This window comes from Vulpes lagopus, chromosome 15 (assembly GCF_018345385.1).
Source record: "Vulpes lagopus strain Blue_001 chromosome 15, ASM1834538v1, whole genome shotgun sequence".
NCBI classification, from domain to species: Eukaryota; Metazoa; Chordata; class Mammalia; order Carnivora; family Canidae; genus Vulpes; species Vulpes lagopus.
The window spans coordinates 18714248-18727337 of NC_054838.1; the positions used below are offsets into that span (position 1 = coordinate 18714248).

Genomic DNA, 13090 nt, shown 5'->3' on the forward strand with positions numbered 1-13090 from the left:
TGCTAGAAATGCCCTGGATGCAGAGAAAAGGGGGTGTCTGGTCTCTGCGTTTCCTTCCAGACACATTTCAAACGCCACCTCCTCAGCAAGCCAGGTGCCTCAACCTCTTCTTTCTCTAAATGTTTGCTGTGTCCCCTCTGTGGTTATTATCACCTATTTTGAGGAAGGGGTACACTCCTTAAGTTTGATCCAAGCAGGGGATGTGTCTTACTCATCTCATGTCCCCACCATCACTGTCCTCAGCACAGAGGATAGTCAAAAAGCATTCAATGACAAATAATAAATGAGGTCACACATCTATTGGCTCCAGAGTACTTAGAATTATGATCTACCTCGGTTCCTAATGGGGAGTTGCCCTAGATCCAGTGGGCCAGTTCTGACTTTAGGGCTTCTGTAGCCTCCCTCCCTGCCACTCTGGCCAGGATAGCGTGCCCCTCAGACATCCACGCTGCTTAACCACAGCCCTCTCCATCCTCCACCCACACACCCCACCCAAAACCTCAGCCCACTTGAATAAGGCCCCCACTGCCCACAACCCTTCCCTGGCTCCTCTTGGGGCTAGAAGCTTGCTCTGTGGCCCAGGCTACAGAGTCAGACATCCCAGTGTTGTACTCAACACCTTCCCAGATGGCTCTGTCCTATATCCGCCATCTCCTCTTGGACGCTGTGATCCCAGCATCTCAGACCACGTGGCCCTGGTTCTTCAGATACCAGTATATGCTGTGTCTGGAAATCTTCAAGGGGTGGCCATGGGTCTATAAGAGCCTTCAAGCACCAGTTAGGTGGCTGAGCGAAGGTAGGCATCAGCTGAGAATATCACTTCTTGAGGATCATAGGCCTCAGCGTTTCAGGCCACAAAGTCATTTCCTCAGAGCCTTTCCTCTCTCCCTACCCCTGTGACTGAGCAGGACCTGAGCTTGTGACTTGGGACACAGAAGCTCCTGCACAGCTTTGCGACCACTCTTCCCTGGCCTCCCACCTTCATTCCATCCTATGTTTGCCACAAGTCATCTCTGCTCAGAAGCCAACTGTCCCCATGACCCTGCCGTACTTTAAGTCAGATCTCTCAGCAAATCCTGCCTCCCCTACAATTTCGCAAACTTCTCCCTGTCAATAGTGCTTGGACAACACCCTCTGCAGGTAGACTGTAACACATGCTCTAATGCTGCTGCCTCGCCCCCGAGGTAAGCTTGAATTATGCAGAATTTCTTACATCACAGAATTTCTTACATCCAACTGAAATCTGCCTCCTCTTTAATTCCCTCTCCGGTCACCACCAAGGATCCCCAGCTCTGCCCTCCAAGCAGCACAGAGCAAGATGGCTCCCTCTCTGACCTGAAAAATCACAATCAACAGCCCCAAGTGTCTTCCTGTCAGTCATTAGGTCCTTTCAAAAGACCTAATGTGCTTGCCAGGGACAGACTCCAGCTTTGCAGCATCAAGAATCCCTCCTCCACCTGCTCCCAGAGTGTGGTGTGCCTAATCTTGGCCAGGGCAGAAAAAAGTGGGATGATCTTCTAGCAAGGTCTAAAGCCAGGACTTCTACTAATGGAACCAGGCTAAGGCAGCTTATATGGGTTTTTCCACATGGTCAGGTAGGAAACTCACACCATGGATTTTTGGAGCCTATGGGACAGGACTTTGCACTTCCCCTGCCACATCTCATCAAGCTGGTTTGTGTTCCCAAATCTCTCTGCTGCCTTTGTCCTGTATGCTGGTGACCAGTTGTCTGAAACCAGGCTGTATCCCACCTGCCATGCACTTCTGCCTCTTGGACTTCCTGCTCACCTTCACCATGATGTCCTTTCGTGTCACACTCAGAGGCCCAGAGAATTCTACTTCTCCCTGAAATTTCAGACTAAGCCCTCTAAATGATATAAATACTCATCTTAACGAAATATCTTTTCTTCCAGGCTTCCTGAAAAGAGGATGAAATGATAACAATCCCCTTTGTTGATTACTTAGGATGTGCCAAGTACCGTAATCAACACCTTATGTCAATCATCTCACTGAATCTTTACAGGAACCAAATGAAATAGGCTTATTATTGTTCCCATTGATCAGATGAGGAGCTTAAGGCTCAGAGAAGCAACAGCAAACCCATGTAGAGTGGGCTTTAAATGGAGGCCATCTGGCTCAAAGTCCATACGCTAGAGCAAGCAGGGTCCTCAGCGATCAGGGAGGCGAAGTCCTCCCAGTGGAGGAAAGCTGCTGCCTGCCATGCTGCGGGTGGGCAGGGGGCAGGACTCCGTTTCCTCATCCTCAGAAGCAGGACAATAATCCCTGCCTGAGGCATTGTGCAGCTCCAGTGAGCTGGCACAGCGAAAACCTAGCCGGACACACACGGTGCTGGTTGTTGTTACCGGGTGAGCACATTGCATCGAAGAACCAGATGTCTTGGCTGGTCACAGGAAGAGCTTATGTAATAAAACTTTTTCAGGACATCCCACCAAGGTCAGGTGTCAGAGCCAAGAACTATTCCTTTGCTTTGGTAAAGAGCTGAATTAGAAGAATCTGCCTTTCCTGTCCAAATGCAAATTCTAACTTCTCCCCTCCCCCTACTGAAACCCTCTCTCCTGGATTCTCAACCCCCGACCCCCTACCCCCACCCCCCATGCCACTGCTCACCTGCCTGGGTTGCTTACTAAACCTGGATTTCCATACCACATACCTAATCTGCCAAGACAGCCCTGTCACCCTAGGATCCCACCCAGCTCAGCATTTGTCTGCCTCCTTTTCACTCTCAAAAGTATCCCAATTTGGACAATAAATTAAATTGAATACTTGGAATCTTTTTTAAAAATCACTTTAGAAAAAAATTAATTAATTTAAAAATAAATAAATAAATAAATAAATAAATAAATAATCACTTTAGTTCTCTGGCACCTATTTCCCTCCCATCAAATGGGAATAATATGACCCACCTGATGAGACAAGCCCGCTGTAAAACTCACCAAGCTGGAAGCTGCCCCCATCCTTCCTCTGCAAGCAGTTTCTGGGGGGGCCAGTCTATCCACACCTTTGTTGCCTTCATGAAGCAGTGCAATGTCCAGCTAGCTAGCAATTCATGCAGAAACCTCCTTGACTCAAGGCCTGTGTTGGGGGAAGGAAACTGCTGCCCCTGAAGACAGAGGACTTGCCACCTATGTGTATGAGGATGAACGGTAACTCATTTTTGTTGTTCTAGCCTGAGCTGTGGCTCTGCCCTTCTCTTCTCCCTAATTCCTACAACAGGCCTCCGGGTTCCTCCACAACTCTTTTTTCCTTCCTCCCTCCCTCTATCTCTCTTACACACACACACACACACACACGCACACACACACATACACACACGCGCATGCACACACATACACTGTCAACCTCAGGAGTTGCTTTTGGTAAGGCCTTCTGGGCTTTTCTGCCAGAAGCAGGTTGGAGAAGTTTGTTAAGACCTCTTGGGATACCAGTGCAGTCACAGGAGTGGCCCTCCCAGTCAGAGTGGTCGCTGCCCAGCTGAGAGGCCCAGCTACATGTGACTGGTACATTCCAATCACACACACAACTCACTGCGGATTCATGTGTTCACCCGAGAGTCAGGGCAGGAGTTCTGGCTCTGCCCACTGAGCACATTCCCAGCAACCAGCAAGCACTGGTTATCCCTAAGCAGGCAGAGTAACCCTGGGATTTGCATCAATCCTTCCCCATGCCTGTCCTCATCACCAGGAAGAAACAGATGTACCCAGAGCAGAGCCACCCAGGACCGGCTCAGCAGCTACAGGCCTAGGGAGAGGTTGGGCTACAGTGGATTCCCCATAGCCTCACCTAAGTTAACAGTCTGTTCCTGGAGATTTGTCAGAAGGCCCTCCACCCACTCACCTCTGCAGAAGTCATTCTGAGACATGGACAACCCAAATCTCAAGTCTGCGACCTATAGCCGTCCTTGATTCTTCACCATGGATGAGAAGGCTCTGCACACATTTTGGTATCAGCAAAAATATATAAGTAAAGAACCATGAAAACAAAAACTCAAAAGAAGGCAGAAACTTCCCAGATCCAACTGCATAATTCAAAAGAGCCACGAGGCTCGACAAGTTTCCCTCAAAGCTGAATCCCAGCATTCCTTGTCTTTGTTTTCATTTGGCAATTACCACGTGCCAGGCAATCACCTAAATGTTTCACATGCATTAACCCAGCTCTGCCTTAGCAAACTAAGGCGACCACTGTACCACGCCAAAGGCTGGACCTGTCCCGGGAGGCTGGAGGCTGAAGAGCCTGGCCAGGCAGAAAGGTGTGGAGGGGAGAGGTGGGGAGAAGAAATCCAGCCTCAGGGTTACTGAGTCTCCAGGCAGCAGTGCAGATTCTAGATAAAGTCTTCTCTCCTCACCTGATAGCTATGGCCCTCCCCCAACCATCTGGATCCCTGACACTGGCCCTACACACACATAGGCCTCTGCTTGGAGCCACCCACCACCCCAGCTCCAACACTACACAGGCAACTTCTTCTGACTAATTGGATGTGTCCCTAAACTTTGCCGGGGTGGGGGGGGTAACTGTTTGGGTCTTAGAATACAACTTTCTGGAGATTTGATAGACTGGTGCTTGTATTCCCAGAAAAACTATTTAATACATATGTACCCATGCTGAGCACTAACAGGTATGAGTGTCCACACCATAAAGCACTTCTTGCTTCCTATCAGCCCATATATATCTAGGCCGCAGGACAGAAAGGAGGACTCATGAGCCTCCACAGCCACATTGGCACTGGTTACTAGCTGACACTTCCCTTCTGAGTCCTTGACCTATAAGATTCCAGCCTTAGCTGTTCTGTAGACAGAATTCACTCCAAACCTGGGCTCTTTCCCATTTGTCATTGCCTAATGGAATCTCCTTCTGGACCTTCTGGCAACTCTTCTCTGGCCAGCTCACAGTGTTCCAAAGGATAGAGCCCCAGGCCAGAGGGCCAGGCCAGGAGGTCTGGGTTCTGCCACCAACAGCAGGTGACCCTTGATGGGTTCCTTTGGATAGGCTCACCACCCTTGTGTGCATGTGTGTGCATGTATGTTGTGTGTCATATATACATATATATATGATGTAAGGAAGTACCCAAGGCTCTCTTCTGATTCCAAATTAAACCAACCATTCTCACTACCCTTCCCCCTTCCAAGAATCGCCTCCATGCTCTCATGGTACCAACAATGCCTCATTCTTCTTCCAGCACACTAGCACAAAGTGTCAGTGTCCCATTTGTTGCCTTTCTCTCCCTCAAATCCAGTCAGTCACCCAATCCCGCAGGATTTCTTGGCAAGATCACTCCCTCTCCATCTCCACTGCCCCTGCCTTGACTTATATCCTAAGCTACCTCGATGGGTTATTCCAACATCATACTCTCACAGGAAGTTGCTCCCTGTCCCTCCAACCTGCCCGAGGTCATCCTGGAAGCAGAGATTTCACCATGCCTTTTCCACACTGAAAGACTTTCAATGCCATGGGAATAAAATTTCAATTCTTTAGCTGCAGTGTTCAAGGCCTCCCATGACCTCTCCCTAGCCTAAGACTCCAGTCTCACCTCTCCCAGTGTCCCCTCCCACCCCACCCTCTGACTCTAGCCATATGGGCCACTCCTCATTGGGCTTGTCCTAGTCTTTCAGGTTCTGTTCTCGTTTCTTCCCTCATCTCTGGTGCAAAATAACCTACCCCTTCCCCCCTTTTACTGAGGCACACATTGCAAAACCAGCTAGCTCAGAACCCAAATTTGCCACAAACTCTACCTGGACATCTGCTAAGTGTAGGGCTGCACGCAAGGGCTGATGCATAGACAGCCCTAGAGCAGCTCAGGGGCTGGAGCGGGTGTGGACAGACCTGCAAATAGAGTGCCTAAGTACCAGAGCAGGGTTCTCTAATTGAGGCTCTATGTATACACCAGAGAGAAGAGTCCAAGTAACTTGGAGGTGAAGGGCGGAGAGGGATTTCAAGAGTTTGATCTGCACCCTGAAGTTTCAATAAGAGTTCATTCATCTTGCAGAGCCAAGGAAAGAGCTTTCCAGGAAGAGCAAACAATGCATGCAAAGATAGAGAGGCACCTAGGATAGAAACTGGTGAGCTACTCAGTTTGGGGAACAGTGGAGATGCTGTGAGCTACAGTACAGCCAGCCTTTGCAGGGCCTCGAGTGCCAAACAAGGATGCTACACTTTATCCTACCAAGGAAGCAATCCTATCCCATCTCATGTAGATCTTCCATCTACAGATATATTACAGAGCCAAGATATCTGCCTACATGGCATGGAACATGGTGATTAAGAGCATGGTGCTTCTGGGGCGCCTGGGGGGCTCAGCAGTTGAGCGGCTGCCTTTAGCTCAGGGTGTGGTCCTGGAGTCTGGGTCCCACATCGGGCTCCCTGCAAGGAGCCTGCTTCTCCCTCTGCCTATGTCTCAGCCTCTCTCTGTGTCTCTCATGAATACATAAATAAAGTCTTAAAAAAAAAAAAAGAGCAATGGTGCTTTTTGTTTTGTTTTGTTTTGGTCAAACTTTTTATTTAGTATTCTATAGTTGCTTAGCACACACTTAAATGGTCTTATTGGGGTAAGGGAAAGGAGAGGTTCTTGTAGATTCCCAAGGAAATGTCAGAAAGGCAAAATAGGGACAGAATTATCCATTTGCTTTTTTGGATTTACTGGGTGAATAGCACTTTCCTTACACAAGCATGTGATCTCAGGTTTTTCATTACTGAGAACACTGAGATTTCTATTTGAAGACACCCTAAAATCCTAAGAGTAGCACACCCTGATCACCCTCTAATAGCTAACTTGTTTGTATAGGCAGAAGGATTCAACTCTCCATTTTAGATGGCTAGATGTATGTAGAAGGTCTTAGAATTGCTTTGCCTCATTTACCTGGGAAAAATAAGATATAGAAAGTGGCCTTTAGGAACACTTTTAACTTGAAAAATTACAACACTAGTACACAAGTCAAGTCTTAACACATTTAACATTTGCTTATTTAAAGCAATGTCATAAAGTCAAATAAGATTAAATAGGTTTTACTTTTTTTTTTCCCCTCACAAGAACATAAAAACTATGGACGGGCAACCTAAAGGGAAGGATCAGGAAGGGCCAGTTCTGTGTGTGTATAAATGTGCAGGTGACAGAGGAAATGAACGCAAGAATTATAGAGGCCCACCAAAGTAAGAATTATCTAGAAGCACTAAGTAGAAGTCATCCATTTCCTGAAGACAAAGCGGAGAGTCAGCGGCCCCCCTGGAAAATCACAAGGCCACAAGGAGATCTGGGTCTGAAGCTAAGCAGACTGCTCCAGGACAGCATCTCTTAGATTATTTACTCAGAGTGTCAGAGATAAGAATGGAGGTCGCGAAGATTTCCCAAGGGTGAACAAGGCCTGGCTTTCACAGTCCAGAAGGGATACAGCCCACCCTTGTGAGACCACCTGGGGATTCTGGAACACTGAGACACAGAAGTGCCATCAAGTGCTGAAACCTAAGAATGATGCCAGAAAACAAAGTGGAACTGCTGTAAGGAGGAAGCAGGAAAAACAGTGACTCAGGACAACACAAAGCTGCCAAAAGTTTGTCTTGTTATACCCACACCAAGTGGTGACACTGTCACATCTTTTCTCCCCCACTCTCCCTCAGGGTCACTTCTTGAATGGGGGTGCACAATCTGGGAATTTAGTACAGGTTTAGATGCCTCATTAGATGCATTCATATTAGCTGCTCCTCATATTTTGCGAGAGGGGATCTGCCGGAGGATTTGAAGTAGGGAAGTATCATGAACAGATTTGTATTTCAATAAAAAAAATTTTTTGATGGCCACGTTAAAATCAACTTCCAAATTTTACATCAAATGTTATAGCATAATTGAACTCCAATAAAAAAAAAATTTTTTTTAAATTAAAAAGAAACAAAAAGTTATAGCATGAAAGGCATGCCATTTTTCCCCAAAGCTGAATTCTCTCAGAATAGTTTCCCCCTCCTCACTTCTGGAATGTGTCCAGTCAGTCTAAAAGACAGAACCAGGGGCAGCCTGGGTGGCTCAGCAGTTTAGGGCTGCCTTCAGCCCAGGGCGTGATTCTGGAGCCCCGGGATTGAGTCCCACGTCGGGCTCCCTGCATGGAGCCTGCTTCTCCCTCTGCCTGTGTCTCTGCCTCTCTCTGTGTCTCTCATGAATAAATAAATAAAATATTAAAAAAAAAAAAAAAGAACCTGAGCCTCTGGCCCATGAGTCTACCTCTCTAGAGTCTCTCCTACCCGTCCCACTCTTTCAGGCCCAATATAAGGCCTGAACTTCAGTGTCCTAACTGGCCCCTCGGCCCCAGTGTCTGTCCCCTCTGCTCACTCCTTTCCAGGCTCTGCCACAGTAGGCTTGAGCAGGCCACCTTAGCTTTCATGAGAATCACATGGGGGAACCTAGGAACACCATCCCAGACCCATTTCATTCCATATACTTTTTAAAATTTTTTTTTATTGGAGTTCAATTTGCCAACATACAGTGTAACACCCAGTGCTCATCCCGCCAAGTGCCCCCCTTCAGTGCCGGTCACCCAGTCATCCCAAACCCCCGCCCACCTCCCTTTCCACTACCCCTTGTTCATTTCCCAGAGTTAGGTGTCTCTCATGTTTTGTCATCCTCACTGATATTTTCACTCATTTTCTTTAAAAGCTCCCTAGTTTACAAGTCAGGTCCCACCCCTGACCTAGGAATCAGAATCTGCATTTGAACAAGACCCTCCTGGTGATTCTTAAGCTCCTTATAGGCTGAAAAGCTCAGCTCTAAGGTGTTGCCTGACCATTCATTCCACAAATATTTACTGGATTTTCTCCAGTGCAGGCTAGGGGTTGGGAAGGTCAAGGGCCAAGGTCTTTGAGAAGCTCATCGAAACTTCAGTCAATCCCTTGCTTAAAACCTGCCATTCGCTCCCACGCTTTCCAATTCCAGACTTCTGCCCCTGACCTTCATGGCCCATTGGGGCCATGCTTTATCCTTGTCATCAGCTCTACCGTCTAGCACTCACCCTGAGCACCTAGTTGGACCACTTGCCACTTCTCACAGCTAGCTGGTGCTTGTCAGCCTACACACAGCTCTCAGCCCAGGCTCTACCCGCCTCTGCCTGGAGACACCCAGGAGAAATCCTCTGAGATCCATCACACAAGTCACCTGCTTCTTGAAATTTTCCCAGACCTTCTTCGCTCAGATGAAAGGCAGGAATTCCCAAAACTCCTTGCTCTTCTTCCCCCCCTCCGTGGTACTCTCATTCTGCTCAGTTTTAAAGCCAGCACACCTGCTGGAGCTACCCCAGGAGAGACCATGATTCTGTTTGTCTCAGTAGCAATAAGCTAATAACTGGCACATCATCAAATCTCTAAGTAAGAAGAAGAATACATGCATTACAAAATCAGGGATGACTGCAGTAAGTGAGCCATTCACTAATCTCTCTCATTTCCGACTTCAAAGTCGTCTGAATATAAATTTAGTTAGAATAGTAATGGGCTGCCTTGCCACCCAAAAGAGAAATAATCTCTAAATAATTTTTTGTTTTCCATACCATACTCAAGTAATAATCAAAGACTGAACATACTGAAGATGAATTCTGTGCACGGCCAATTACCTCTCTGTAGTTGGACATTTAAGCTCACAAAACGCAACATGAAATTTGGAAACACTTCAGATTTGTATTAGAATCGATTAAGGCACTGGGAAAGAGACAGATGAAGAAAAGGATTTGAAGCAGACCAAAATATGGAAAGAGGGACCGACCTGACGACATACCCAGCGGCTCTAAAAGGAAAACTACAATACTCTGGGTTTGTTTTTTAAGAGGATTAAGGATTTGGTTTGCTAGAATGCCTGTTTCAATCCTCTGCAAACTTCGGAAATGCTAGCTTCTAAATCTATAATCTTATTTTCATTTGAAGAAAAACTGCAGGTCTGGAATTGGGACGTCATGAGGGAGAGGCGGAGCCCACTTTCCAGCAAAACCTTGCCCATCTGGCTGTCTGCTGGGACGCGGCGGCTCGAGATGTGGATGGGCAGGCTGCATTTTCGCAATTAGAGTACAGAGCTGGCCTCAGCCAGGGCGCTGCATCTGCACACGCCCGAACAGCTGGGCTTGCGCACGCAGACCCAAGCGCCCGGCCACCGTGGGCCCTCGAGGTTCCGCCGGTGCTTCAGCGACGCGCCGCTCTGACCCTCCTGCGCATCTCCAGGGCCACGCTGGCACCTGCAGGGGCGCGGGTCGTCCGTAGGTCCCGGGTTGGGTGGAAACTCGGAGCAAATCCACGGGAGGTTTACCCTCCTCTCAGTTTTCTGCCGGAGAAGAGCGAGAGGGTCCCTGTCCTCGCGCCTGGGACACGCTCTGGGGCCCTTCCTGGCGCTGCCTCCCACCCCTCGGGTGGTTCTTGAACCTGGGGGCTCTCGGTTCCCCAGGCAATGCACCCGCGGGGGCTCCGGGTCCGGAACGCGCGAGGGACCTGGGGCGTGGGGAGAGCCCACTGACCTGGGTGCGGGGCTCCTCTCCGGGCGGCTCAGGTGTGCGGGCCGCTCCCGTGTCCCTCCCACCTCCGAACATGAGAGCCGCGAGCCGAGCTGCAGGCCACTGACCCACCGACCAACTGACCGACCAACCAGCCGACCGAGCGGCGGCGGCCGGGTCTGGAGCCCACGTGACGGGGCGGGACCCACGGGAGGCTCGTCCCGGACTCCCCGCTTTCTCCCGCCCCCCTCCCCCGGGACCGCCCCCCAACTCCCCTCCCCTCTCCTGCTGCGCGGCGGCCCGCAGGGACCCGGCCGCCCCCGGCTCCCTTCCCTCGGGGACCTGCCTCGTCAACCCCGCCCCTTCGAACCTGCCTTCCCCGCGTCCTCCCAGCCGCGGCCCCGCCCCGCCCCCCGGGCCGCGCTCGGAGCCCGCAGGCCCCGCCCCCCGGGCCGCGCTCGGAGCCCGCAGGCCCCGCCCCCCCGGGCCGCGCTCGGAGCCCGCAGGCCCCGCCCCCCCGGCCGCGCTCGGAGCCCGCAGGCCCCGCCCCCACGAGGCCCCGCCTCCCACGGAGCCCCGCCCCCTCCTGTCAAACCCACCCCCCCCCCCCCCCCAGCACCCTTACGACCCCGGGGAGACCGACGGGCGGTTCCCGGCACTAGTGCTGCCAGTCCCCCCGGGCTTCCCCAGCCCTGCGGCACCATTCCCGGCCGGTCGCAGGAAATGCAGACGAGGAAGCAGAAAAGCAATTTGTATGGAGAATTGCAAAGAGAAGCCACAGAAAAAAAACACTTAGAGGCGCGCTCAGCGCAGCAGCCCTTTGGCTGTTCGGACGGCCCGGACCCGTGCGATGCAGTCCAAATCGAGGTTGTCCCGAGGGCAGCTTCATTCCCGGTATCTGAACAACAAACGCAGAGTTTGGAAGGCTCTGAGTCACCCTAGAGTCTGGCTGCGCTTGAACCCCGCGACCTGGGGTGGAGATCCCCCTAGTGGTCAAGCCCCAACCAAAGACACTTGCGCCGGGTCTGTGAACAAGAAGCGCTTCCCTCTGCTCAGCACCTAGACGGGGTTCCACAGACGGGGAAAGCTTTGGCACCTGTGACCACAGGAATGGGTCCTAGAGACTCAGTCCAACGCCTTCCCCCAGCGTATGGCCTGAATCCCCTCTAGTTGTACTGCTAGATTGCTGCCTTGCCCAGGCCTCCGGGGCTGGTTGCTCAATTCAGCTGATTTAAAATCCCTGTGGGCCATGGATGGCATCCGCACCACAGACTCTGGCATAGTCCCCAGCTCTGGCAGGAGTCACTACAGCCCGGGCCTCAGTTTTAATCTACATTTCTACAGGCTGGACAAATTCCACAAGGCACATCTTTTTTCAGATGACCCGGTGGTCTGAAATTACCAGTATGCCCAGGAGACTTTTACATGTGAACAGAACTTAAGCCACCTCGGCAAATATGAGCCTCCTGTCACTGCAGGAACCTGGCCAGAAGCAGACCAAAGGCAAAGCCAGCAGAGGAAGGCTGAGGCCCACAAGAGTTGTGTTACAGCAGGACACCCTTCGGTTCTCTTTCACTTCCTTAAAATAGCAGCAGAGGCTTTTGTAGACCTAGGTCTACAGTTCACATGAGTTCATGGGCGTTTCCAAATCCCACATGTTATTGCCCCAATGGACACGCTGCCCTAACCTCAGCCCCTAGAAAATGTTAATCTGTCTTAGAACTATACAACTGCTTTTTAAAAATTACCTTTAAAAATGGAGCAAGTCCCTGGCTCTCCAGCGTCTTACACTTTGGAACCATTTTGAGGGGAGGAGGCTTAAAAAATAACTGTTGTCTGGGTCCTACCTACAGAGGTCTGGGAGTAAGCCTAGTATTAGGATTTTTCAGAGCTCCTTAGGTGATTCTCATGTGCAGTCAAGTTTAAGAACTGCTGCTACAGGACTTAGAGACTTTCATTCTGACCAATACCCAATAAGAGACCCCAGAACTCAACAGTTTACATGAAAGAAGCCCAAAAGCGTGTTTGTGGCCCTGCATGCTGTCCTACCCTGGCTCCCAGGGAACAAAGTGCCACATTAACAGGGAAACAATGTCTTGACCTAAAAGAATGATTCTAGATGCAGGAATTTAAAGCACCTGGTGGGTTATTAGTAGCAGGTGCACCTTTCAGAATTGTCACATCAAAGTCTATCATGGATGAAAGGCAACTCTCCTCTGGGCCGCTAAAGGCCATGTGTGTAGGACTCACACATAATTCCATTCACTGATAATCCCACTCCAACCTCCTCTTGAGGCATCCCACATTCCTTATTCCTGCAAAATAGGTAATGTTATTGTACCCACAGGGCAGATAATGTCTGTAAACCCACGGAGTGGGTAACATCGCCATGTTTATATATTCATACCTGCCTCGTTCCACAACAGATTGGGGCTCTGTACCCATTAGAACTGTGGATAATTGTGCTGTATACATGGGGTGAGTAATTCATTCTGCCAAAGACCTACTCAAATGCTATGGGGGGAGAAAAATGTCTCTTCATTGCCTCTGGTTCCACCCTGAGCTTGGCAGAGTTGGCAAAACAGCTGCAAGCACACAAAACAAACCCTCTCATGTGACCAACCTGG

At 50.1% G+C, this 13090-nt stretch overlaps 1 protein-coding gene across 5 annotated transcripts in view; it reads right to left on the minus strand.

The window, feature by feature from the left end:
* Positions 1-10634, minus strand: part of PPFIBP2 (PPFIA binding protein 2) — a 147103-nt gene extending 136469 nt beyond the window's left edge. For all 5 annotated transcript variants that reach the window (XR_005983897.1, XM_041730031.1, XM_041730028.1 and 2 more), the window contains exon 1: positions 10488-10634. The gene's annotated coding sequence lies outside the window, so the exon portion shown is untranslated. The remainder of the gene's footprint in view (positions 1-10487) is intronic.
* Positions 10635-13090: the final 2456 nt, after the last annotated feature.